This window comes from Somniosus microcephalus, chromosome 4, assembly GCF_052327205.1.
Source record: "Somniosus microcephalus isolate GS21.2 chromosome 4, FLI_Smic_1.0, whole genome shotgun sequence".
Classification (NCBI taxonomy): domain Eukaryota; kingdom Metazoa; phylum Chordata; class Chondrichthyes; order Squaliformes; family Somniosidae; genus Somniosus; species Somniosus microcephalus.
The window spans coordinates 65,587,341-65,614,090 of NC_140990.1; the positions used below are offsets into that span (position 1 = coordinate 65,587,341).

General features: G+C 47.5%; 1 pseudogene; it reads right to left on the reverse strand.

Moving 5' to 3' along the window:
- Positions 1-274: 274 nt before the first annotated feature.
- LOC147119091 (uncharacterized) lies at positions 275-25,657 on the reverse strand (annotated as a pseudogene).
- Between the last annotated feature and the right edge of the window lie 1,093 nt (positions 25,658-26,750).

The following is a 26,750-nucleotide window of genomic DNA, read 5'->3' on the forward strand; positions in this document are numbered from 1 at the left end:
GGCCATTTATCACATTGCTGTTCATGGCAGCTTGCTGTGTGCAAATTGGCTACTGCATTTCCTACAACAGTGAATGCTCTTCAAATGTACTTTGATGTTGTTGTACTTCAATGTTGTTGTACTTCATTGTCTGTAAAGCATGTGAGGTGCTACATAAATACAAGTCTTTAATTAACAAAGGAGAAATGGCCCAAAAAAGGAACAGTCAGTAACAGGACAACAATTAGTCTCCTCTTATTATGGGAGAAATCAAGGTCTCGACACTGTGTTTGAAACAAAGCTGATTTATTTGTCAGATATTAAACTCCAGCCCAGTTACAGAGGAAACAAAGCCCAATTGTCAGAATGAACATGGTTCAGTCCTGGATGTGATTAATAACAGCAGAATCCAACCCCTGCAGTCAGTCGTGAACTCGCTGGTGTGTCAGCAAGTTGGCTGAACGAATGAATCCTCACACACGGAGCAGGTGAACGGCTTCTCCCCAGTGTGAATGCGTTGGTGTTTCATCAGATCATTTCTGCTTTTAAAGCTCTTCTCACAGTCAGAGCATTTAAACGGTCTCCTGTTGGTGTGAACAAGTTGGTGTATAGTGAGGTGGGATGACAGAGTGAATCCCTTCCCACACACGGAGCAGGTGAATGGCCTTTCCCCACTGTGAATGCATTGGTGAGCCACAAGGTGGGGTGAATTTGTGAATCCCTTCCCGCACACGGAGCAGGTGAATGGCCTCTCTCCAGTGTGAAAATGCTGGTGTCTCAGATGGAGAGATGATTTAATGAATCCCTTCCCACACATGGAGCAGGTGAACGGTCTCTCTCTAGTATGAACTCGCTGGTGTTCAGTGAGGTTGGATGAATGAGTGAATCCCTTCCCACACACGGAGCAGGTGAACGGCCTCTCCCCAGTGTGAACTCAATGGTGTGACTGGAGGCCGGATGGTGAAGTGAATCCCTTCCCACACATGGAGCAGGTGAACGGCCTCTCCCCAGTGTGACTGCATCGATGGGTTTCCAGCTGGCATGGGTAATTGAATCCCTTCCCACAGTCCCCACATTTACACGGTTTCTCCGTGGTGCTGGTGTCCTTGTGTCTCTCCAGGTTGGACGGTCAGTTGGAGCCTCGTCCACACACAGAACACGTGTACGGTTTCTCCCCGCTGTGAATGGTGCGATGTTTTTTCAGGCTGTGTAACTGGTTAAAGCTCTTTCCACAGTCAGTGCACTGGAACACTCTCACTCGGGTGTGTGTGTCTCAGTGCTTTTCCGGCCACACTGATGTTTGAAATTTTTTCCCACAGACAGAACAGACAAACATTTCTCCTTCCACATTCAATAGTCGATGATATTCAGGTCCTGATGAATCGAGTGACTCTGTCAGATCTTGACATGATGTTTGGTTTGAGTTTCCCGTCTGTAAATCCTCCCCTTCTAATACCCTGTAAAAGGAGTTTACAAAAGTCATCACTGTAAGTACAGGATAGAAATTCAGAACAGACAATTCTAGTTTCTATGGAGCATTCTTTCATAAAAACATAAGAAACAGGAGCAGGAGTAGGCTTTTTGGCTCTTCGAGCCTGCTCCACCATTCAATGAGATCATGGCTGATCTTCTACCTCATCTCCACCTTCCTGCACTATCCCCATATCCCTTGATTCCCTTAATATTCAAAAATCTATCGATCTCTATCTTCAATATACTCAACGACTGAGCCTCCACAGCCCTCTGGGGTAGAGAATTCCAAAGATTCACCGCCCTCTGAGTGAAGAAATTTCTCCTCATCTCAGTCCTAAATGGCCGACCCCTTATTCTGAGACTGTGAGCCCTGGTTCTAGACTCCCCAGCCAGGGGAAACATTCTCCCTGCATCTACCCTGTCGAGCCCTGTAAGAATTTTGTATGTTTCAATGAGACCACCTCTCATTCTTCTAAACTCTAGAGAATATAGGCCTAGTCTACTCAATCTCTCCTCAGAGGACAATCCCCCCATCCCAGGAATCAATCTTGTGAACCTTCGTTGCACTCCCTCTATGGCAAGTATATCCTTCCTTAGGTAAGGAGACCAAAACTATGCACAATACTCCAGGTGTGGTCTCACCAGGGCCCCAGTAAGACGTCTTTACTCTTATACTCAAATCCTCTTGTAATAAAGGCCAACATACCATTTGCTTTCCTAATTGCTTGCTTTACCTGCATGTTAACTTTCAGTGATTCGTGTACAAGGACACCCAGGTCCATCTGAACACCAACATTTCCCAATCTCTCACCATTTAAAAAATACCCTGCTTTTCTATTTTTCCTACCAAAGTGGTTAACTTCACATTTCTCCACATTATATTCCATTTGCCATGTCCTTGCCCACTCACTTAGCTTGTCTATATCCCCTTGAAGCCTCCTTGCATCCTCCTCACAACTTGCATTCCTACCCAGTTTTGTATCATCAGCAAACTTGGAGATGTTACATTTAGTCCCCTCATCCAAATCATTGATGTAGATTGTGAATAGTTGAGGCCCAAGCACTGAACCTTGCAGTACCCCATTAGTTAAAGCCTGCCAACCCGAAAATGACCTGCTTATTCCTTCTCTCTGTTTTCTGTCTGTTAACCAATCCTCAATCCATGCTAGTATATTACCCCCAATCCCATAAGCCCTAATTTTGTTTAACAACCTCTTGTGTGGGACTTTAATCAAAGGCCTTCTGAAAATCCAAATACACCACATCCACTGGTTCCCCCTTATCTATTCTGTTAGTTACAACCTCAAAAAATTCTAACAGATTTCTCAAACACGATTTCCCTTTCATAAATCCATGTTGACTCTGCCCAATCCTGTCATTATTTTCTAAGTGCCCTGTTACCATGTTCTTAATAATAGATTCTAGCATTTTCCCTACTACTGATATCAGGCTAACTGGTCTGTAGTTCCCCAGTTTCTCTCTCCCTCCTTTCTTAAATAGTGGGGTTACATTTGCTACCTTCCAATCTGCGGGAACTGTTCTAGAATCTATGGAATTTTGGAAAATGACAACCAATGCATCCACTATCTCTATAGCCACCTCTTTCAAAACCCTAGGATGTAGGCCATCAGGTCCAGGGGATTTATCAGCTTTCCACCCCATTAATTTCTCCAGTACTACTTTTTTTACTAATACTAATTTCTTTCAGTTCCTCATTCTCGTTAGACCCTTGGAACTTCATTATTTCCGGGAAGTTTTTTTGCGTCTTCTTCTGTGAAGTGAAACAAAGTATTTGTTTAATTTCTCAGCCATTTCCTTATTCCCCATTATAATTTCTCCTGTCTCAGCCTGTAAGGGACCCACATTTTTGCTAATCTTTTCCTTTTTACATACCTATAGAAGCTTTTACAGTCTGTTTTTATGTCTCTTGCTAGTTTACTCTCATATTCTATTTTCCCTTTCTTCATCAATTTCTTGGTCCTCCTTTGCTGAATTCTAGAATCCTCCCAATCCTCAGGCTTACAACACTTTTTGGCAATATTATACGCCTCTTCCTTTGATCTAACACTATCTTTAACTGCTATTGTTAGCCACGGTTGGACCACTTTCCTGTGGGGTTTTTGTGTCTTAAAGGAATGTATATTGGTTATAACTTATGTATTAATTCTTTAACGCTAGCCATTGCTCGTCCACTGTCATACCTTTTAATGTAGTTTCCCAATCTCCCTTAGCCAACTCGTCCCTCATACCTATGTAGTTTGCTTTGTTTAGATTTAAGACCCTAGTTTCGGATTTAACTAAGTCACTTTCAAACTCAATATAAAATTCTATCATATTATGGTCACTCTTCCCTAAAGGCCCCTTTACTACAAGGTTATTAATTAGCCCATTCTCATTGCACAATACTAGATCTAAAATAGCCTGTTCCCTCGTTGGTTCCTCAACATACTGATCTAGAAAACTATCTTGCATACATTCCATGAATTCGTCCTCCATACTATTACTGCAAATTTGGTTTGCCCAGTCTATATGTAGATTAAAGTCCCCAATGATTACTGTATTACCTGCGTTCTATGCACCTCTAATTTCCTGATTTATACTCTGCCCTGCATTACAACTACTGTTTGGGGGCCTATAAACAACTCCCACCAATGTTTTCTGCCCCTTGCTGTTTCTTAGCTCCACCCAAACTGATTCTACTTCTTGATTTTCGGAGCTCAGATACTTTCTCTCTCCTGTCTTCTCTCCTGGTTGTAATCTCTGGATTACTCCCGGTGCCACGTGCTAGTGAGTATAGGAATAGGAGGATAGAACAGATGAATGCGTGGCTAAAGGGATGGTGCAGGAGGGAGGGCTTTAGTTTCCTGGATCACTGGGTCTGCTTCTGGGACAGGTGGGACTTGTACAAGTCGGACGGTTTACACCTGAACCAGAGGGGAACCAATATCCTTGCGGGGAGGTTTGCTAGCACTGCTGGGGGGGGGGGGGTTTAAACTAATTCGGCAGGGGGATGGGATACAGAGTGGAGCTATAGTAGGGGGTGATGTACAGCCAAATAAGGAGGAAAAAACAAGTCAGCAGGGAAGGCAGAGCAAAGATGTGAAGGCAAAAGGGAATATGGCAGGGCTGGACGGCATTTATTTTAATGCAAGGAGTCTTGCAAATAAGGTGGATGAACTGAAGTTGTTGTTGAACACATGGGAGTACGATATTGTTGCTATCACGGAGACATGGTTGAGGGAGGGTCAGGACTGGCAGCTAAATATTCCGGGGTATAGAATCTTCAGGCGAGACAGAGGGGGGTGTAAAAGGGGAGGGGGTGTTGCAATATTAATTAAGGAGTCTATTACTGCTGTAAGGAGGGATGATATATTAGCGGGTTCCTCTAATGAGGCCATATGGGTAGAACTTAAAAACAAAAAGGGGTCAAGCACCTTGCTGGGAGTGTACTATAGGCCCCCAAACAGTCAGGGGGAGATAGAGGAACAGATATGCAGGCAGATATCAGAAAAGTGTGAAAATAATAGGGTAGTAATAGTGGGGGATTTCAACTTCCCCAATATAAATTGGGATAGTCAGAGTGTGAAAGGCTTGGAGGGAGCAGAATTCTTAAAGTGCATCCAGGAAAGCTTTTTGAGCCAACATGTAGAAAGTCCTACAAGAGAGGGGGCGGTACTGGACCTAATTCTAGGGAATGTAGCCGGGCAGGTGGTGGAAGTGTCTGTAGGAGAGCATTTTGGCGATAGTGACCACAATTCGGTGAGATTTAAGGTGGTCATGGAAAAAGACAAAGACGGCCCGGAAATCAGGGTTCTAAATTGGGGGAAGGCCGATTTTAATAAGATAAGACAGGATCTGGCAAAAGTGGACTGGGAGCAGCTACTTATAGGAAAATCCACATCAAAACAGTGGGAGGCTTTCAGAAGGGAAATAGAGAGAGTACAACACCAACATGTTCCTGTAAAGGTCAAGGGTGGGACCAACAAGCAAAGGGAACCTTGGATGACAAAGGATATACAAAAATGCATTAGGAAAAAAAGGGGGGCTTTTGGCAGTTACAAAAGACAAAAGATGGTGGAAGCCCGAGAGGAGTATAAGAGGTGCAGGGGCATACTTAAAAAGGAAATTAGGAGGGCGAGGAGGGGCCATGAAATAACACTGGCGAGCAAAATAAAGGAAAATCCTAAGATGTTTTATAAGTATATTAAGGGCAAGAGGATAACCAGGGAAAGGGTAGGGCCCATTAGGGACCAAAGTGGCAAGCTGTGTGTAGAGCCAGATGAAGTAGGTGGGGTTTTAAATGAATTTTTTGCCTCAGTGTTCACTATGGAGAAAGACGATGTAGACATAGAAGTCGGGCAAGGGGACTATGACATACTTGAACATATTAGCATCGAGAGGGAGGAGGTACTAGCGGTTTTAGCAGGCCAAAAAGTGGATAAATCCCCAGGCCCGGACGAGATGTATCCCAGGCTGTTGTGTGAGGAAAAGGAGGAGATTGCAGGGGCTCTGACACAAATTTTCAGAACCTCTCTGGCCACAGGGGATGTACCAGAGGACTGGAGAACAGCTAACGTAGTACCATTATTCAAGAAGGGTAGCAGGGATAAACCAGGGAATTACAGGCCAGTGAGCCTAACATCTGTGGTAGGGAAATTATTGGAAAAAATTCTGAGGGACAAAATTAGTCTCCACTTGGAGAGGCAAGGATTAATCGGGGATAGTCAGCATGGCTTTGTCAAGGGTAAATCATGTCTGACAAATCTGATTGAATTTTTCGAGGGGGTGACTAGGTGTGTGGATGAGGGAAATGCTGTGGATGTGGTTTACATGGACTTCAGTAAAGCTTTTGACAAGGTCCCGCATAGGAGACTGGTCAAGAAGGTAAGAGCCCATGGGATCCAGGGGGCCTTGGCGCGTTGGATCCTAAACTGGCTGAGTGGCAGGAGGCAGAGGGTGATGGTCGAAGGTTGCTTTTGTGACTGGAAGCCTGTGTCCAGTGGGGTACCTCAGGGATCGGTGCTGGGTCCCTTGCTGTTTGTGATCTACATTAATGATTTGGATGAGAATGTAAAGGGTATGATCAGTAAGTTCGCGGATGACACGAAAATTGGTGGGGTGGTAAATTGCGAGGAGGAAAGCCTCAGGCTACAGGACAATATTAACGGGTTGGTCAGATGGGCGGAAAAGTGGCAAATGGAATTTAACCCTGAAAAGTGCGAGGTGATGCATTTTGGACGGACAAATAAGGCAAGGGAATACACAATGAGTGGTAGGACCCTAGGAAGTACAGAGGGTCAGAGGGACCTTGGTGTACATGTACATAGATCCCTGAAGGCAGCGGAACAGGTAGATAAGGTGGTTAAAAAGGCTTATGGGATACTTGCCTTCATTAGCAGAGGCATAGAATATAAGAGCAGGGAGGTTATGATGGAGCTGTACAAAACGCTGGTGAGGCCACAGCTGGAGTACTGTGTGCAGTTCTGGTCGCCTCACTATAGGAAGGATGTGATTGCTTTGGAGAGGGTGCAGAGAAGATTCACCAGGATGTTACCTGGGATGGAGCGCCTCAGCTATGAAGAAAGACTCAACAGGCTGGGGTTGTTTTCCTTGGAGCAAAGGAGGCTAAGGGGGGACCTGATTGAGGTGTACAAAATGATGAGGGGCATAGATAGGGTAGATAAAGAGGAACTTTTCCCCTTAGTAGGGGGGTCAATAACAAGGGGGCACAGATTCAGGGTAAGGGGCAGGAGATTTAGGGGGGATTTGAGGAGGAACTTTTTCACCCAGAGGGTGGTTGGAAGCTGGAACTCACTGCCTGAAAGGGTGGTAGAGGCAGGAACCCTCACAACATTCAAGAAGCATTTGGATGAGCACTTGAAATGCCATTGCATACAAGGCTATGGCCCAAATGCTGGAAAATGGGATTAGACTGGACAGGGAGGGATGGGCGGCGCAGACACGATGGGCCGAAGGGCCTCTTTCTGTGCTGTAAAACTCTATGACTATGACTCTATGACTATGACTGTCTTTATCCCATCCTTTATTATCAGGGCTACCCCTCCTCCTTTTCTATTGTGCCTATCTCTTCTAAAAGTTATGTATCCTGAAATATTTAGCTCCCAACCTTGGCCACTTTGCAACCACATCTCCATTATGGCTATTAGATCAAACCTGTTCATTTCTAGCTGCGTTATTAATTCATCTATTTTGTTGGGAATGCTTAGCGCATTCAGATAGAGTGCCTTTAGCTTTGACTTATTTCTATTTTTCCCTGATGTCACCTTAGTCACTGATGCCTTATTACCTTTGTTACTCACTCTGTCCCTTCCTGACTCACTCTGCTTATTTTTATCCAAAACTCTACACTGCTCTAGAGCCATTACATTTCTCTTGTTGCTTTTAAATTTACTCTTTCCAGAATCCTCCCAACCCCCCTTCATTAGTTTAAAGCCCTGTCTATTGTCCTCGTTATTCGTCCGAACGGAACAGCTCCCTCTTTCCCCAGCACTGGTGCCAGTGCCCCATGAACCAAAACCCCTTCCTCCCACACCACTCTTTGAGCCACACATTTAAACCTCTAATCTGTTTGTCCCTACACCAATTTGCACGTGGCTCAGGTAACAATACAGAGATTATTACCTTTGAGGTTCTGCTTTTTAATTTGGATCCTAGCTCCTCAAACTCCCTCTGCAGAACCTCATTCCTAGTTCTACCTATGTCATTGGTTTCTACATGGACCACGACAACTGGATCCTCCCCCTCCCATTTCTTCTTCAGCTGCGAGGAGATGTCTTTAACCCCGGCACCAGGCAGGCAAAGGCTGAGGCTCCTCCAGCACTGCACCTGGGGACCCCTTACCTGCCTGAGTTGCAGTCACACCCTCCTGGATCAAAGGTAACTCTCCCCATCCCTGATGCCCCGCAATGTCTGCACCTCAGACTCCAGCTCAAAAACTCTGAGCTGAAGTTCCTCAAGATGCAGGCACTTACTGCAAGCGTGGTTGTCCGGGATCACAATGTTCTCCACAAACTCCCACATGCTGCAGTTGTGGCACAACACCTGCACTGCCAGCCCAATATGACCTTGATTTATTTAATTAAATTTAATTTGTAATTAGGTAACTTAGTTTACAGTGTAGTTTCCTGACTACTTACTTGATCTAGATTAATTAACTACCTGTAACACAAAGCACTACAAGTAGTTTAGGCAAAAAGCAACAACTCCTTCCCACTCTTTTCAAATTCCCAAACAAAGCAGTCTGTTCAAGTCCACTGCGTTTAATCCCGCTCTGTGCAGACCACGCAGAGACTGTGCTTTCCTCTCTTGTTCCCCCAAAGCTGTAAATCCCCGTCCCACACACTCTCCCTCCTCCCTGTGCTGGAATCCAAACCCATTGCACCATCTCCAACATTTCTTTCCTCCACTCCCAGTTTTCCCCCTCCCTCTGCTCTGGTTGGGTTCAGTTCTCCACCCGCTGTGTGCAGAGTGAGAATAAAATCAATGAGTCAATGATTGTCTCTCCTGGTCACTGGGACCCTGAAGCCCCGCCCACTCACTGTTCCTGGCCAAGATGGTCGCGCATGCGCCGTGATCCCGCCCTGTCCAAGATGGCGGGCAGTGACCCCGCTGACCTGGGCGGCCGGGACTGACACTGCGGGGCAAACACGGGGCCTGAGGCCTACACCGAGTGTTTATGAAGCTTCCCAGACCACCCACGGCTCCAATTCCTCCCAGAGCCCACAATCTCCTACCACCTACTAGTACGATAGCAAAATACTGCAGATGCTGGAAATCCGAAATAACAACAGAAAATGCTGGAAAAACTCCTACCGCCTCCCGGGAGTGTCTCTTCCGTCTCACTCTGTCTCCGCCACTCGCACTGCACATGCTCAGAGCACAGCCCCGTTCTGCGCACTTGGCTCCTGTAGTCATTGATAGGGCACATTCTGCCTCGCGGGGGATTCTGGGTTACTCAACCGCCATTGAAAGCCCCTATTGAGAGGGGCATTTTTTGACTACCAGCAGGGCCGACAGTAAGTAGTCCCACTGTCACCAGACAGGAACAAAACCGCTTAGGCAAGTGCACCACAAATATGAAACAAACAGTAATAACTATGTAGTGTACAGTGACACACACAAATACGATGGAAAGATGGCTACAAACTTCTCTTAACTCCTACCCTCTGATTTCTGTTTTGTAACCATCTTTCCATCCATTCTGCTGCCTGGCTCTTCACTGCACAAGGCCTGACTTTGGTCATCTTCTAGATCTTACATACAGTTTATGGATAGCAAGCTGGATACAAAACAGAAAACAGAGCGTCTGGGTTAGGATAGCTATTCAGACTGGCAAAAGGTGGAAAGTGGTGTTCCACAGGGATCGGTGCTGGGATAACTGTTTACATAAACGATTTGTACTCGGGAATCAGAAGTACAATTTCAAAATTTGTTGTTGGCACCAAGTTGGAGGGTTGAACACCAACGCCCCTCCGGAACCTTCTTCTCCTTCACTTTCCTCTGACCCCCCTTCTCCCAATCTCACCCCCTGCCGCGTTTTCACTATCCCCTCTGACCTTCCCCTCTCTGACCCCGAACGATCAGTCCTCAGCAAAGGCCTGAGCTTCATCCCCTTACGCCCCCACCTCAAGGAATTTCGAGCTCGGCACGATGTTGAGCTCTGTTTCTGCCGCCTTCGTCTCCGTGCCCACTTCTCTGGCCAGGAGTCTTCCCCCCGCACGACTGACCCTTTCTCCCGCTTGCAGAATTCCCGTTCTACCTGGACCCCTCCCCCTGGCCTCTTACCCTCTCTAGATCATTTCATCGCTAACTGTCGCCGTGACATCGGCCGTCTCCATTTCTCTGCTCCCCTCACTCACTCCAACCTACCTCCCTCTGAACTTGCAGCACTCCATTCTCTTAGATCCAACCCTGACATTGTCATTAAACCTGCTGACAAGGGTGGTGCTGTTGTTGTTTGGCGAACTGACCTCTACCTAGCGGAAGCTGAACGCCAACTCTCCGACACCTCCTCCTACCTCCACCTGGACCATGACCCCACTACCGAACATCAAACCACCGTTTCCAAGACTGTCATAACCTCATCTCCTCTGGAGATCTTCCCCCCGCTGCCACCAACCTCATAGTTCCTCAACCCCGCACATCCCGCTTCTACCTCCTTCCCAAGATCCACAAACAGGACTGCCCTGGTAGACCCATCGTTTCAGCCTGTTCTTGCCCCACGGAACTTATCTCTTCCTATCTCGACTCTATCTTTTCTTCCCTTGTCCAGTCTCTTCCCACCTACATCCGCGACTCTTCTGACACCCTCCGCCACTTTAACAGTTTCCAGTTTCCTGGCCCCAACCGCCTCCTTTTTACCATGGACGTACAATCCCTCTACACCTCCATCCCCCACCTTGAATGGAGGCCCAACCAGACCCCATCCACCACTACCCTCCTCCGCCTGGCTGAACTTGTTCTCACATTGAACAACTTCTCCTTTGACTCCACTCAAAGGTGTTGCTTTGGGTACTCGCATGGGTCCTAATTTTGCCTGCCTTTTCATGGGATATGTGGAACACGCTTTGTTTCAGTCCTACTCGGGTCCCCTCCCTCACCTCTTTTTCCGGTACATTGATGACTGTATCAGTGCCGTTTCCTGCTCTCGCCCTGAACTAGACAATTTCATTCACTTTGCCTCCAATTTCCACCCTTCCCTCACCTTCACATGGTCCATCTCCGACTCTTCTCTTCCCTTCCTCGACTTCTCCGTCTCCATCTCTGGGGATAGGTTATTGACCAACATTCACTACAAGCCCACTGACTCCCACAGCTACCAGGACTACACTTCCTCCCACCCCACCTCATGTAAGGACTCTATTCCATTCTCCCAGTTTCTCCGTCTCCGCCGCATCTGCACTGGTGATGCACCTTCCACACCAGTGCTTCCGACATGTCTTCCTTTTTCCTCAACCGAGGATTCCCCTCTAGCATGGTTGACACAGCCCTCGACCGTGTCCGTTCTATCTCCCGCACTTCTGCCCTCACCCCTGCCCCTCCCTCCCGGAACCACGATAGGGTTCCCTTTGTCCTCACCTTTCACCCCACCAGCCTCCACATTCAACGGATCATCCTCCGCCACCTCCAAAGTGATCCCATCACCAAACGCATCTTCCCCTTTCAGCATTCCGTAGGGACCGCTCCCTCCGAGACACCCTAGTCCACTCCTCTATCACCCCCAGCACCCCTTCCCCTGGCACCTTCCCATGCAAGCGCAGGAGGTGCAACACCTGCCCTTATACCTCCCCCCTTCCCACTGTCCAGGGCCCCAAACACCCCTTCCAGGTGAAACAGCGATTTACTTGTACTTCTTGCAATCTAGTATACTGTATTCGCTGCTCACGATGCGGCCTCCTCTACATTGGGGAGACCAAATGCAGATTGGGTGACCGCTTTGCAGAACACCTCCATTCAGTCCGTAAGGATGACCCCGAGCTTCCGGTCACCTGTCATTTTAATTCACCGCCCCATTCCAGCTCAGACCTCACCGTCCTCGGGCTCTTGCATTGTTCCACGGAAGCTCACTGTAAACTCGAGGAACAGCACCTCATCTTCCGATTTGGCACTTTACAGCCTTCCGGACTCAATATCGAGTTCAACAATTTCAGATCGTAACCTCGGCCCCCATTACATTTTTACTTATTTTTTATCCACACCTTTGTTTTGTCCCTTCCCCCCTTTTTCTCTCTCCCACATGGCAGCTGTCTCCCATCTGCCAGCACATTTCACACCGAATCTAGAGCCGTCTTTTGTCTCCACTGTCCTATCACCATCTTGTCTCGTTTTGAATACCTCTTAATGTCTCTTCTCTTTTGTTCTCTCCCAGCCCGGCCTCTTAATCTATTTCATTCCCTGTGCTTTTTCAGTCTTGACAAAGGGTTTGACCTGAAACGTTAACTCTGTTTTTCTCTCCACGGATGTTGCCTGGCCTGCTGAGTTTTTCCAGCATTTTCTGTTGTTATTTCGGATTTCCAGCATCTGCAGTATTTTGCTATCGTTGGAGGGTAAAGTTATTACTGAGGAAGACTGCGACAAAATACAAGATATTAATACCTTTGCAAAATGGGCATGTAATTGGCAAATGAATATTGTTGTGTATGTACCTTTTGGAGAATAACTGGTCTCAGACTGCAGTACCGGCAGTGACCACCCCTGTATAAAAGGCGCTAGTGAGCCTCTGTAGTTTCAGTTTCCCGATTGACTTCATTCAGTAAAGACTTGTTTTGTTCAACTCCTGCTGTCCGTGTCTCAATCATTCACGGACATAATAAATATCAAAATAGATAAGTGTGAGGTGGTGTATTTTGGAAGGAGGAATAAGGAGGCCACCTACTACTTGGAAAGTAAGAATCTAAATGGGGTAGAAGAGCAAAGGGATCTCAGGGTCCAGATACACAAATCACTAAAAGTAGCGACGCAGGTTAATAAGGCCATAAAATATACAAACCAAGCACTGGGGATCTCTAGAGGGATAGAATTGAACAGCAGAGAAGTTATGTTAAACTTGTATTGAACCTCAGTTAGACCACACTGGGAGTATTGTGCATAGTTTTGGTCTCCATATTATAAAAAGCAGAGGCACTGGAGAAGGTGCAAAAAAGATTTGCAAGGATGATCGTAGACCTGACAGGATATACTTATCAGGAAAGGCTGAACAGGAATGGCCTCGCCTCTCCCTAACTCTGTCATCTCCTCCAGCCCCACAACCATCCGAGTTATCTGCGCTTCTCTAATTCAGGCCTTTTGAGCATCCCCGATTTTAATCGCTCAACCATTGGTGGCCGTGCCTTCAACTGCCAAGGCCCTAACCTCTGGAATTCCCTCCCTAAAACTCTCTGCCTCTCTTAAGAGGCTCCGTAAATCCTACCTCTTTGCCCAAGCTTTTGCTCACCTGCCCTAATATCCCATTATGTGGCACGGTGTCAAATTTAGTTCTATAACTCTCGTGTAAAGTGCATTGGGTGGCTTTACTATGTTAAATGTGCTATATAAATACACGTTGTTGTTGTTGTAGTAACTCTGTGACTGTGCCTTCTGCCTGATGATGGAGCTGGGAAAGCTTTTGCTATTATTACCACATTTGTGCAGCATCATCTTTTCCAAAGATCTCTGAGCTTCTCTAATGGCTGTTTTTGTCTCCCTCAGTTGTGGGCGATATTTGTCCCTATTCTCCTGTAAACTGAATTCATCTTGTTCCAAACTGGGTTCAATGTAAGACAGTTCGGGGAGTCAGGCATCATTCACCCCTAGACCTACGCTGGCAGGTAAAACCCCAGACGGTTCCTTAGTAAGGATTCCACTGGTTCCTCGCCATATATTTGTCAGGATACTGAAACCCAGCTTCCTTACCATCCACTCCTGGAGGCCCCACTCCCTGAGCCTACAACCTTCAGCAGGGTTAGTGGTGGAGTTCCACAGCGGGAGTGATCCCAGAGTAACTGTCGGGATCGCACCCCCGTGGATGTTCCAGGTCGTGTATTTTTAGTTATCCTGGTGTCTAACACGCACACATCAATAAAACAGGGAATTCCTGGAAACACGCTGCAGGTCCTTCTTTATCTGGAGATCAAATGTCTGTTGTATAATTGTACCAGCAGTTAACAGGCTCCTGTGAACCCCTCCGTCTGCTATTTTAATGCAGACTTTAACTAACTTACTTTAATTGAATTAATGCCTGCCTTAAAATGGTAGACTCAGGACGGTCACACAAACATGTTAAATCTTCATAGAATAATTACCACAGTCATTTTTGACTGGAAACTTAAACCTGCTGTTTCACTTTCAGTCAGGAACAGATCGCAGTTTGACACCAATCTCTGATTTGACAGCACGTTTCCAGCATTCACCGTTGTTCTTCCTGACTCTAAACACAGTTGTAAAGGAGCCTTCTGTTCTGTGCCTAGGTGCTCTGGACCATGGCAGAGAGCGGCTGGGACACATTTCTTACACGCCTCAAGATTACCCGCACGGGGACTCTGCTGTCAGTGAAGAGAGATGAGAAAGACCAAAGTGCCGTTTGCCCCTCTCAGTGTGGCCCTGAAGGACTGTCCAGGCTGAAGTTCTGTTCCAGCCGTACGATCCTCCCCCAGATTGTCCTTTCTGAACTCCAGCCAGGTGATGCTAAACACTCAGGTGGGAAAGACAAAAATCTGCAACAATGTGTTTAAAACAAAGCTGATTTATTTGACATCTATCCAGAATATTAAACTCCAGCCCAGTTACAGGAGTTACTAACATCAGCAGAAACAAACCCCAATTTGGACAGGTTGGGTGATTGGGCAGATGCATGGCAGATGCAGTATAATGTGGATAAATTGGAGGTTATCCACTTTGGAAGCAAAAACAGGAAGGCACATTATTATCTGAACGGCAATAGATTGGGAGAAGGGGAAGTGCAACGATTCCTGGGTGTCCTTGTGCACCAGTCGCTGAAGATAAGCATGCAGGTGCAGCAGGCGGTTAAGAAGGCAAATGGTATGTTGGCCTTCGTAGCGAGAGGGTTTGAGTACAGGAACAAGGATGTCTTGCTGCAGTTGTACAGGGCCTTGGTGAGACCACACCTTGAGTATTGTGTGCAGTTTTGGTCGCCTTATCTGAAGGCTGGTGTGTCAGAAGGTGGGATAACTGAGTGAATCCCTTCCCACACTCGGAGCAGGTGAATGGTCCCTCCCCAGTGTGAACTCGCTGGTGTGTCAGCAGGGTGGATGAATCAATTAATCCCTTCCCACACATGAATCAGGTGAATGGTCTCTCCCCAGTGTGAACTCACTGGTGTGTCAGCAGGGTGGATGAACGAGTGAATCCCTTCCCACACATGGAGCAGGTGAACGGCCTCTCACTGGTGTGAACTCGCTGGTGTGTCAGCAGGGTGGATGACTGAGTGAATCCCTTCCCACACATGGAGCAGGTGAATGGCCTCTCACTGGTGTGAACTCGTGCGATGATGCCCTGAACCTCTTCCCACAGTGAGAGCAGCTGAACAATGTGTAAGCGCTGTGAATGTGCTGGTGCTCTCTCAGTGCCTCAGGGCGTTTATATCTCTTCACCCACTCGATGCATTTAAACTCTCTCTCGTTAGTGTGAACCCACTGATGTATCAGCAGGGCAGAGAAATAAGTGCATCTCTTGCCACACACGGAGCAGGTGAACAGCCTCTCCCCGGTGTGATCGCATGGATGAACTACAGAATTTATTCATCCCTGTTTGGCATAAAAATAAAACAAAAAAGGTGACTCAACATTGGCTAACAAGGGAAATTAGGGATAGCATAAGAGCCAAGGAGAGGACATATAAATTGGCCAGAAAAAGCAGCAAACCTGAGGATTGGGAGCAGTTTAGGATTCAGCAAAGGAGGACAAAGGGATTAATTAAGAGGGGGGAAATAGAGCATGAGAGTAAGCTTGCAGGGAACATAAAAACTGACTGTAAAAGCTTCTATAGTTATGTGAAGAGAAAAAGATTGGTGAAGTCAAGCGTAGGTCCCTTGCAGTCAGAATCAGAGGAATTTATAATGGGGAACAAAGAAATGGCGACCAATTAAATACATATTTTGGTTCTGTCTTCACAAAGGAGGACACAAATAACCTCCCAGAGATGTCGGGGAACATAGGGTCTGATGAGAGGGAGGAACTGAAAGAAATCAGTATTTGTAGGGAAATGGTGTTAGAGAAATTGATGGGATTGAAGGCTGATAAATCCCCAGGGCCTGATAATCTACATCCTAGGGTACTTAAGGAAGTGGCCCTAGAAATTGTAGATGCATTGCTGGTCATCTTCCAAAATTCTGTAGACTCTGGAACAGTTCCCATGGATTAGATAGAGGATCAGCCATGATCTTATTGAATGGCGGAGAAGGCTCGAAGGGCCGAATGGCCCACTCCTGCTCCTAATTTTCTATGTTTCTACACATGGTAGATGAAATTTAATGCAGGAAGGTGCGAAGTGATACATTTTGGTAGAAAGAATGAGGAGAGGTAATATAAACTAAAGGGTACAATTCTAAAGTGGGTGCATGAACAGAGAGACCTGGGGGTATGTGTGCACAAATCATTGAAGGTGGCAGGGCAGGTTGAGAAAGCGGTTAAAAAAGCATACGGGATAAATAGAGGCATAGAGTCCAAAAGCAAGGAAGTTATGATGAACCTTTATAAAACACTGGTTCGGCCTCAACTGCAGTATTGAGCCCAATTCTGGGCACCGCACTTTATGAAGGATGTGAAGGCCTTAGAGATGGTGCAGAATAGATTTACAAGAATGGTTCCAGGGATGAGGGACTTCAGTTACGTGGAGAGACTGGAGAAGCTGCGGTTGTTCTCCTTAGAGCAGAGAAGGTTGAGAGGAGATTTGATGGAGGTGTTCAAAATCATGAAGGGTCTGGACAGAGTAGATAGAGAGAAACTGTTCCCATTGGCGGAAGGGTCGAGAACCAGAGGACACAGATTTAAGGTGATTGGCAGAAGAAGCAAAGGCGACATGAGGAAAAACTTCTTTATGCAGTGAGTGGTTAGGATCTGGAATGCACTGCCTGAAAGGGTGGTGGAGGCAGATTCAATCACAGCTTTCAAAAGGGAATTAGATAAGTGCCTGAAGGAATTTTTTTTCGAGGGCTACGGGGAAAGGGCGGGGGAGTGGGACTAGCTGCAGAGAGCTGGCACGGGCTCGACGGGCCAAATGGCCTCCTTCTGTGCTGTAACCATTCTATGATTCTATGTGAGAGGTCAAAAACAGAATCTATTTGGTTAGATTTAAGGAACAATAGAGGAGCCATTACGCTACTGGGTGTATACTATAGGCCACCAAACAGTGGGAAGGAGATAGGGAAACAAGTTTGCAGGCAAATTACAGAAAGATACAGGAACTACAGTGTAGTGATAATGGAGGGTTTCAGTTATCCTAATATAGACTGGGATAGTAACAGTGTAAAGGACACAGAGGGGGAGAAATTCCTGAAATGTGTCCAAGAGAACTTTCTTAAACACTGTTTCTAGCTCAACGAGGAAAGAAGCAGGGCTAACTTAAATGAGTTAAAAAGGGATTTGGCCCAGGTGGATTGGAATCAAAAATTGGTGGACAAAACAGTAATTGAACATTGGGAGGCCTTTAACCAGGAGATAGTTCGAGTACAGAGTAGACACATTCCCACAAAGGGGAAAGGAGGGGCATCCAAAGCTAGAGCTCCCTCGATGACAAAAGATAGAGAGGTTAAAATGAGACAGAAAATGAAGCTTATGACAGAATACAGTAGAGAACCAAGCTGAATATAGAAAGTACAGAGGAGATTTAAAAGTGAATAAGAGGGACAAAGAGAGAGTATGAGACTAGATTAGTGTCGTGAGCGAAAACTTTTTTACGCAGCGAGTGGTTAGGATCTGGAATGCACTGCCTGAAAGGGTGGTGGAGGCAGATTCAATCACGGCTTTCAAAAGGGAATTGGATAAGTACCTGAAGTAAAGAAATGTGCAGGGTTACGGGGAAAGGGCGGGGAGTGGGACTAGCTGAAGTGGTCTTGCAGCGAGCTGGCACGGGCTCGACGGGCCAAATGGCCTCCTTCTGTGCTGTAACCATTCTATGATTCTATAAAATATTAGAAAGTTTGTTCCACAGAATCACAGAAACCCCACAGTGCAGATAGAGGCCATTTCGGCCCATCGAGCCTGCACCGACACATATCCCACCCGATCCCCGTAACCCCTACACCAACACATATCCCACCCTATCCCTGTAACCCCACATATTTAATCCCCCTAACACTAAGGGTCAATTTATCATAGCCAATCAACCTAACCCGCACATCTTTGGACTGTGGGAGGAAACCGGAGCACCCGGAGAAAACCCACGCAAACACGGGGAGAACGTGCAAACTCCACACAGACAGCCGCCCAAGGCCAGATTCGAACCCGGGTCTCTGGCGCTGTGAGGCAACAGTGCTAACCACTATGCCACCGTGCTGCCGGGGTTTATCTGCTTTTATTGATGAATTTAAAAAGTCTCTATTAAAACCTGAGCCAGTGTGTTGTGAGACAAAGAGCCTTGTGTCCAATAAGGGGAATAAAGGCCCACAGCCTCCCCTGGCCCCGGGCCCTGAACAAGGGACTGGAGAAACTCGCTGCCCTGCGAATCAGACAATCAGCCGGCGCTAGTCCCGCCCCTCGGGCTCCCCAATTGGTTGAAGGACCCGCTGCCGGCTCGCTCCTCCAGCCGCCCCCGCACTGCTCGCTCCCTATTGCTCGGAAGCTCCCATCAATCAGGCCGTGGGCCCAGGTCACGTGTCCCCGAGGAGATCACGTGGACCGTCCAACTGACGCCACTTGGTCCGGGGCCTCGCTAACTGTCAAGTTTTCCTATTTCTGTTATTCTCTCCCGATCCGCCCCTCCCCCCCCACCCCGCGCGATTCTCCACCCAATCGGAGCGGAGAAAACTCACTTTGCGTCACCGATCGTGACTCTGAAACCGACACCAAGGCCTTTCCCCGGAATGTCCCGCGCCGACTCCAGCCGACAGGATCCGAGTGCGCAGGCGCAGCTCCGAGTGGGGGAGGGGGGTTGGTCCCCTCTGGGTATGCGCGGTTGTTACACTTGGTGACCAGGAGGGGTCACTGTGCCTTCCTCGGCACAAACCGCCTTTCCGAGTGCGCATGCGCGGACTCTCGGCTGTGCATCAGCTAGAAGAGGTCGCTGGTGAGACCACTGAAGAAAGAAAGACTTGCATTTCTATAGCGCCTTTCACCACCACCGGACGCCCCAAAGCTCTTAACAGCCAATGAAGTACTTTTGAACTGTAGTCACTGTTGTAATGTAGGAAACGCGGCAGTCAGTTAATGCACAGCAAGCTCCCACAAACAGCAATGTGATAATGACCAGATAATCTATCTTTTTGTGTTGATTGAGAGATAAACATAGGCTCGGAGACTGGGGATAATTCCCCTGCTCTTTCCCACATTACAACAGTGACTACTTCATTGGCTGTAAAGCACGTCAAGACATCTGGTGGTCATGAAAGCACTATTTAAATGCAAGTCTTTCTTTCTTGAAATAGTGCCATGGGATCTTTTACATCCACCTGAGAGCAGACGGGGCCTCAGTTTAACGTCTCATCTGAAAGACATCACCTCCGACAGTGCTGCACTCCCTCAGCACTGCACTGGAGTGTCAGCCTAGATTTCTGTGCTCAAGTCTCTGGGCTGGGGCTTGAACCCACAACTTTCTGACTCAGAGGTGAGAGTGCTACCAACTGAGTCACAGCTGACACTAAAGAACAAGCAGTTCTGACGAAAGGTCATCGACCTGAAACGTTAACTCTGTTTCTGTCTCCACAGATGCTGCCTGACCTGAGTATTTCCAGCATTTTCTGTTTTTATTTCAGATTTCCAGCATCCGCTGTATTTTGCTTTTGTATCGGATCTTTTATGTCCAGTTGTGAGGGCAGAGGGGACCTCGCTTGAACGTCTTGTCCGAAAGACGGCACCTCTGACAGTGCCGCGCTCCCTCAGTACTGCATTGGAGTGTCGGCCGACATTTTGTTCTCAAGTCTCTAGAGGTGGACTTGATCCCACAACCTCCTGACTCAGAGACAAGAGAGAGAGAGAGAGAGAGTATTCCCACTGAGATACGACTAACACCCGATCATTACTGTAGATTGTTTCAGTTCTCATACCTTCAGTTAGCCTCATGGACAAGTCCCAACTCCCCAAACCTTCCAGAGTGCCTCCCCTAGCCTTGGTATCCAGGGGAGGTATCGGTAACATGTCCGTGTACCTGCCCCGGAAGTGTTTGATGGGACAGTGTAGAGGGAGCTTTACTCTGTATCTAACCCGTGCTGTATCTGCCCCGGGAGTGTTTGATGGGACAGTGTAGAGGGAGCTTTACTCTCTATCTAACCCGTGCTGTACATGCCCTGGCAGTGTTTGACAGGACAGTGTAGAGAGAGCTTTACTCTGTATCTAACCCGTGCTATACCTGCCCTGGGAGTGTTTGATGGGACAGTGTAGAGCGAGCTTTACTCTGTATCTAACCCGTGCTATACCTGCCCTGGGAGTGTTTGATGGGACAGTGTAGAGGGAGCTTTACTCTGTATCTAACCCATGCTGTACCTGTCCTGGGAGTGTTTGATGGGACAGTGGAGAGGGAGCTTTACTCTGTATCTAACCCATGCTGTACCTGCCCTGGGAGTGTTTGATGGGACAGTGCAGATCAGGGGTTCTCTGAGGCCCCTCCTGTGTTATAAAAATTCCCCGGACCCCCTGTAACACAACACAAGTATCCATTGTCTGTAAGCGCTTTGGGACATCCTGAGATCACAGAAACCTCTCTGTAAATGCAAATCACTGCTTTAGTTTTTGAAATAAATAGTTATTTGACGATTAAGTGCAGTAATAGTATGTTTTAAACTCCCTCCTCCTTGATTCTCCAATACAAGAGGCCTAGTGACCACATAAGCTGCCTTGTGACCACCTTCCTTCCAGCCCATGTGATCTGCTCACCTGAGCAAAGCCCAGCTCCCAGGCGGTGGCGGGGAGTGCACTGATTTGCCCTTTATCGCCCCGCCCACCCCCGCAGCCGCCAATCAGAGAGTGAGTAGGGTGCAGTGGGCGGGGCTGGCCTTTGATTGACAGTTTGGGCTCCCGCTCGCGGCGCTTTGAATTTCGCCCCAACAATGGACGGCGGTTGGAGGCGGGACTTGGTCCAAGCGGATTGGCTGCTGGCCTTTGATTGACGGTTGACGGGACCAATCCCCAAGGCCACGGGCTGTCCTGCTCAGTGGCGCCGCCTGGTGTGAGGGCGAGCGGCGGCTGGAGCTGCGGGTCCCGCAAACTGCGCCTGCGCACTGCTCCTGTTCCAGTGGGAGAAGGTGTTAAACGGGCTGGGCTCCTGGGATTAGGAATGGCCCCACCCTCCAATAAACCCCAGCCTGGATTTGTAGGGGGGAAGGGGGGAGATGGGGGCAACAGGCTGGATGGAGATGAAGGGAATCTGGATCAACCCAATTGGCAGCGAGCGAGGGGCGGTTTCCGCAGCCTTGGCCCCATCGCGCCCCACATCGCTTCCCCCGCGGCTGCTCAATGGGAACTGAGCCGGCGCCCGGTGTGAGGGCTGCTTGTGAGAGAAAGAATGAAAGAGGGAGAGAGTTTCTGGGCCCACCCCTTGAAACCTTCTCACGCACCCCAGTTGAGAGCCTCTGATCGACAAGAGGCGCTGCAGCAACTCGCCAAGGCTTCTTCGGCAGCACCTCCCAAACACGCCACCTCCACCACCTAGAGGGACAAGGGCAGCAGGCGCAGGGGAACACCAGCACCTCCAAGCTCCCCTCCAAGTCACACACCATCCCCACATGGAAATATATCGCCGATCCTTCATCGTCGCTGGGTCAAAATCCTGGAACTCCCTCCCTAACAGCACTGTGGGAGCACCTTCACCACACGGACTGCAGCGGTTCAAGAAGGCGGCTCACCACCACCTTCTCAAGTGCATTTAGGGTTGGGTAATAAACACTGGGCCATCCAACGATGCCCACATCACATGAATGAATAAAAAAATCTTTTCTACCACAGTCGTTAAATATAGGAATACCATATCTTCTCCAACTTTGACGAGGTTATCCTGTGCAACCAACCAATCACTGACCCGAATCTCCTCCTGTCTGATATAAACCGACCCCACAGTCACTAACACCAATCTCCTCCTGTCTGATATAAACCAGCCCCACAGTCACTGACACCAATCTCCTCCTGTCTGATATAAACCAGCCCCACAGTCACTGACACCAATCTCCTCCTGTTTGATATAAACTAACCCCAGTCACTGACACCAATCTCCTCCTGTCTGATATAAACCAATCCCAGTCACTGACACCAATCTCCTCCTGTCTGATACAAACCAACCCCACAGTCACTGACACCAATCTCCTCCTGTCTAATATAAACCAACCCCATAGTCACTGACACCAATCTCCTCCTGTCTGACATAAACCGACCCCACAGTCACTGACACCAATCTCCTCCTGTCTCATATAAACCAACCCCACAGTCACTGACACCAATCTCCTGTCTGATATAAACCAATCCCACACCCACTGACACCAATCTCCTCCTGTCTGATATAAACCAGCCCCACAGTCACTGACACCAATCTCCTCCTGTCTGATATAAAAAAAACACAGTAACTGACACCAATCTCCTGTCTGATATAAACCAGCCCCACAGTCACTGACACCAATCTCCTCCTGTCTGATATAAACAAACCCCACAGTAACTGACACCAATCTCCTCCTGTCTGATATAAACCAACCCCACAGTCACTGACCCCAATCTCCTCCTGTCTGATATAAACCAACCCCACAGTCACTGACACCAATCTCCTCCTGTCTGATATAAACCAACCCCACAGTCACTGACACCAATCTCCTCCTGTCTGATATAAACCAACCCCACAGACACTGACACCCATCTCCTCCTGTCTGATATAAACCAACCCCACAGTCACTGACACCAATCTCCTCCTGTCTGATATAAACCAGCCCCACAATCACTGACACCAATCTCCTCCTGTCTGATATAAACCAGCCCCAGTCACTGACACCAATCTCCTCCTGTCTGATATAAACCAGCCCCAGTCACTGACACCAATCTCCTCCTGTCTGATATAAACAAACCCCACAGTAACTGACACCAATCTCCTCCTGTCTGATATAAACCAACCCCACAGTCACTGACCCCAATCTCCTCCTGTCTGATATAAACCAACCCCACAGTCACTGACACCAATCTCCTCCTGTCTGATATAAACCAACCCCACAGTCACTGACACCAATCTCCTCCTGTCTGATATAAACCAACCCCACAGACACTGACACCCATCTCCTCCTGTCTGATATAAACCAACCCCACAGTCACTGACACCAATCTCCTCCTGTCTGATATAAACCAGCCCCACAATCACTGACACCAATCTCCTCCTGTCTGATATAAACCAGCCCCAGTCACTGACACCAATCTCCTCCTGTCTGATATAAACCAGCCCCAGTCACTGACACCAATCTCCTCCTGTCTGATATAAACAAACCCCACAGTAACTGACACCAATCTCCTCCTGTCTGATATAAACCAACCCCAGTCACTGACACCAATCTCCTCCTGCCTGATATAAACCAGCCCCACAGTCACTGACACCAATCTCCTCCTGTCTGATATAAACCAGCCCCACAGTAACTGACACCAATCTCCTCCTGTCTGATATAAACAAACCCCACAGGCCCACAAAGTTTAAACTCAGCCCGTTACTTGGTTTGGACTTGTCCCCATTCCCATGCCAAGGGTATTGCTGTACCAGGCGGGAGGGGCAACATTTGAGGATTTGCCACCAATTCCCATTCCCCTTCTTTCTGGTGGATAATGGAGGTTCCACTGTGTGTAATGTGCAAGTCAGTAAGAATTGTCAGCAAGGATTTTATACCAAAGATCAATTTAGGGTTAAAGTAAAATTCATAATTTTATTGTAAAATAATTGAAGTAAAAGTTCATAATTTTATTGCAAACAAATTTCTGACGCGAGTCCCTGAATTAAGGAGAATGATCACAGACAGCGGCTCTTAAAGGGACACTGCAGCCCCAACAAGTCAATCAGTTATATATCCAGAATATTAAACTCCAGACAGTTATAAGGGTTAGTAACATCAGCAGAAACAATCCCCAACTGTCAGAATGAACATGGTTCAGCCCCAGATTAGCGTGTAAAGTTAAGGCACATGGGATTGGGGGCAAGGTACTGACTTGGATAGAGAACTGGTTGGTAGACAGGAAGCAAAGAGTTGGAATAAATGGGTCTTTCTCCGAGTGGCAGGCAGTGACTAGTGGGGTACCGCAGGGATCGGTCCTTGGACCCCAGCTATTCACAATATATATTAATGATCTAGACGAGGGAACTAGATGTAATATCTCCAAGTTTGCAGACGACACAAAGCTGGGTGGGTGTGTATGCTTTGAGGAGGATGCCGAGAAACTCCAGTATGATTTGGACAGGTTGTGTGATTGGGCAGATGCATGGCAGATGCAGTATAATGTGGATAAATGCGAGGTTTTCCACTTTGGTGGCAAAAACAGGAAGGCAGATTATTATCTGAATGGCAATAGATTGGGAGAAGAGGAAGTGCAACGATACCTGGGTGTCCTTGTGCACCAGTCGCTGAAGGTAAGCATGCAGGTGCAGCAGGCGGTTAAGAAGGCAAATGGTATGTTGGCCTTCGTAGCGAGAGTGTTTGAGTACAGGAACAAGGATGTCTTGCTGCAGTTGTACAGGGCCTTGGTGAGACCACACCTTGAGTATTGTGTGCAGTTTTGGTCGCCTTATCTGAGGAAGGATGTTCTTGCCATGGAGGGATTGCAGCGAAGATTCACCAGACTGATACCTGGGGTGGCAGGAATGACGTATGAGGAGAGATTGGGTCGATTGGGCTTGTACTCGCTGGAGTTTAGAAGAATGAGAGGGGATCTCACTGAAACTTATAAAATTCTAACAGGACTAGACAGACTAGATGCAGGAAGGATGTTCCCAATGGTCGGGGAGTCCAGAACCAGGGGTCACAGTCTAAAGGTAAGGGGTATGCCATTTAGGACAGCGATGAAGAGGAATTTCTTCACCCAGAGAGTGGTGAACCTGTGGAATTCTCTACCACAGAAAGCAGTTGAGGCCAATTCATTAAATATATTCAAGAAGGAGTTAGATATATTTCTTAAGGCTAAAGGGATCAAGGGGTATGGGGAGAGGGCAGGGACAGGGTACTGAGTTTGGATGATCAGCCATGATCTCATTGAATGGTGGAGCAGGCTCGAGGGGCTGAATGGCCTCCTCCTGCTCCTATCTTCTCTGTTTCTATAATGTGATTAACAGCAGCATTAACAGCAGAATCCAACCCCTGCAGTCACTTGTGAACTCGCTGATGTTTCAGCTTGTTGGATGAATGAGTAAATGCCTTCCCACACACAGAGCAGGTGAACGCCCTCTCCCCAGTGTGAACTCGCTAGTGTGTCAGAAGGTCGGATGACTGAGTGAATCCTTCCCGGCACACGGAGAAGGTGAACGCCCTCTCCCCAGTGTGAACTCGCTGGTGTCTGAGAAGGTTGCATGTCTGAGTGAATCCCTCCCCACACATGGAGCAGGTGAACGGCCTCTCCCCGGTGTGACTGCATCAATGTTTTTCCAGATCTGACGGGTAATTGAATCCTTTCCCAGTCCCCACATTTACAGTCCTCACATTTCTCCGTGGTGCGGGTATCCTTGTGTCTCTCCAGGTTGAATGATCAGTTGAAGCCTCGTCCACACACAGAACACATATACAGTTTCTCCCCGCTGTGAACGGTGCGATGATTTTTCAGGCTGTGTAACTGGTTAAAGCTCTTTCCACAGTCAGTGCACTGGAACACTCTCACTCGGGTGTGTGTGTGTCTTGGTGCTTTACCAGTCACACTGATGTTTGAAATCTTTTCCCACAGACAGAACAGACAAACATTTCTCCTTCCATATTCAAAGGCTGATGATATTCAGGTCCTGATGAATCGAGTGACTCTGTCAAATCTTGATGTGATGTTTGGTTTGAGTTTCCCGTCTGCAAATCCTGCCCTTCCAACTATTAAAGGAGTTTACAAAGTAATCACTGTAAGTACAGGATAGAAATTCAGAACAGACAATTCCAGTTTCTGTGGAACATTCTTTCCTCTCTTGTTTCCCCAAAGCTGTAAATCCCCGTCCCACACACTCTCCCTCCTCCTGTAAAGGGTTTCCCTTGAGAGATTTCCCTGAGGTTTCTCTCTCTAGAGGCCTCACTGTCTTGCACAGTAAAACCTTGAGTGGTTCGACCCACTCGCCCCTTAGATTCTATACTCTGGACTTAGGTGCAGGAACTACAATGTAGAGAAAACTCTTGTAGACCAAGTTTGATGAAACAAAATGAAATTTTATTGCATAAGGAAAAATATCAAATCAAATGCAAGCAGATAAGAGAGTACATGGGAGGGAAAAACACACAAACAAATCATAACGACACAGTACTAACTAAGGCAAATACAGGCATCTTATACTCTACAAAGATCATCATGAAATAAGGAAACACACGGAACATCGAGGGACAACAACTCATGTTAATTGTACCCTTAAATCCACCCCCTTATTAAACCTATCTAGATCTGATTGTGAAGGGCCAGAAACATGCTCACCAATCCCACTAGGAAGTGCAAGGTTTTGAAATC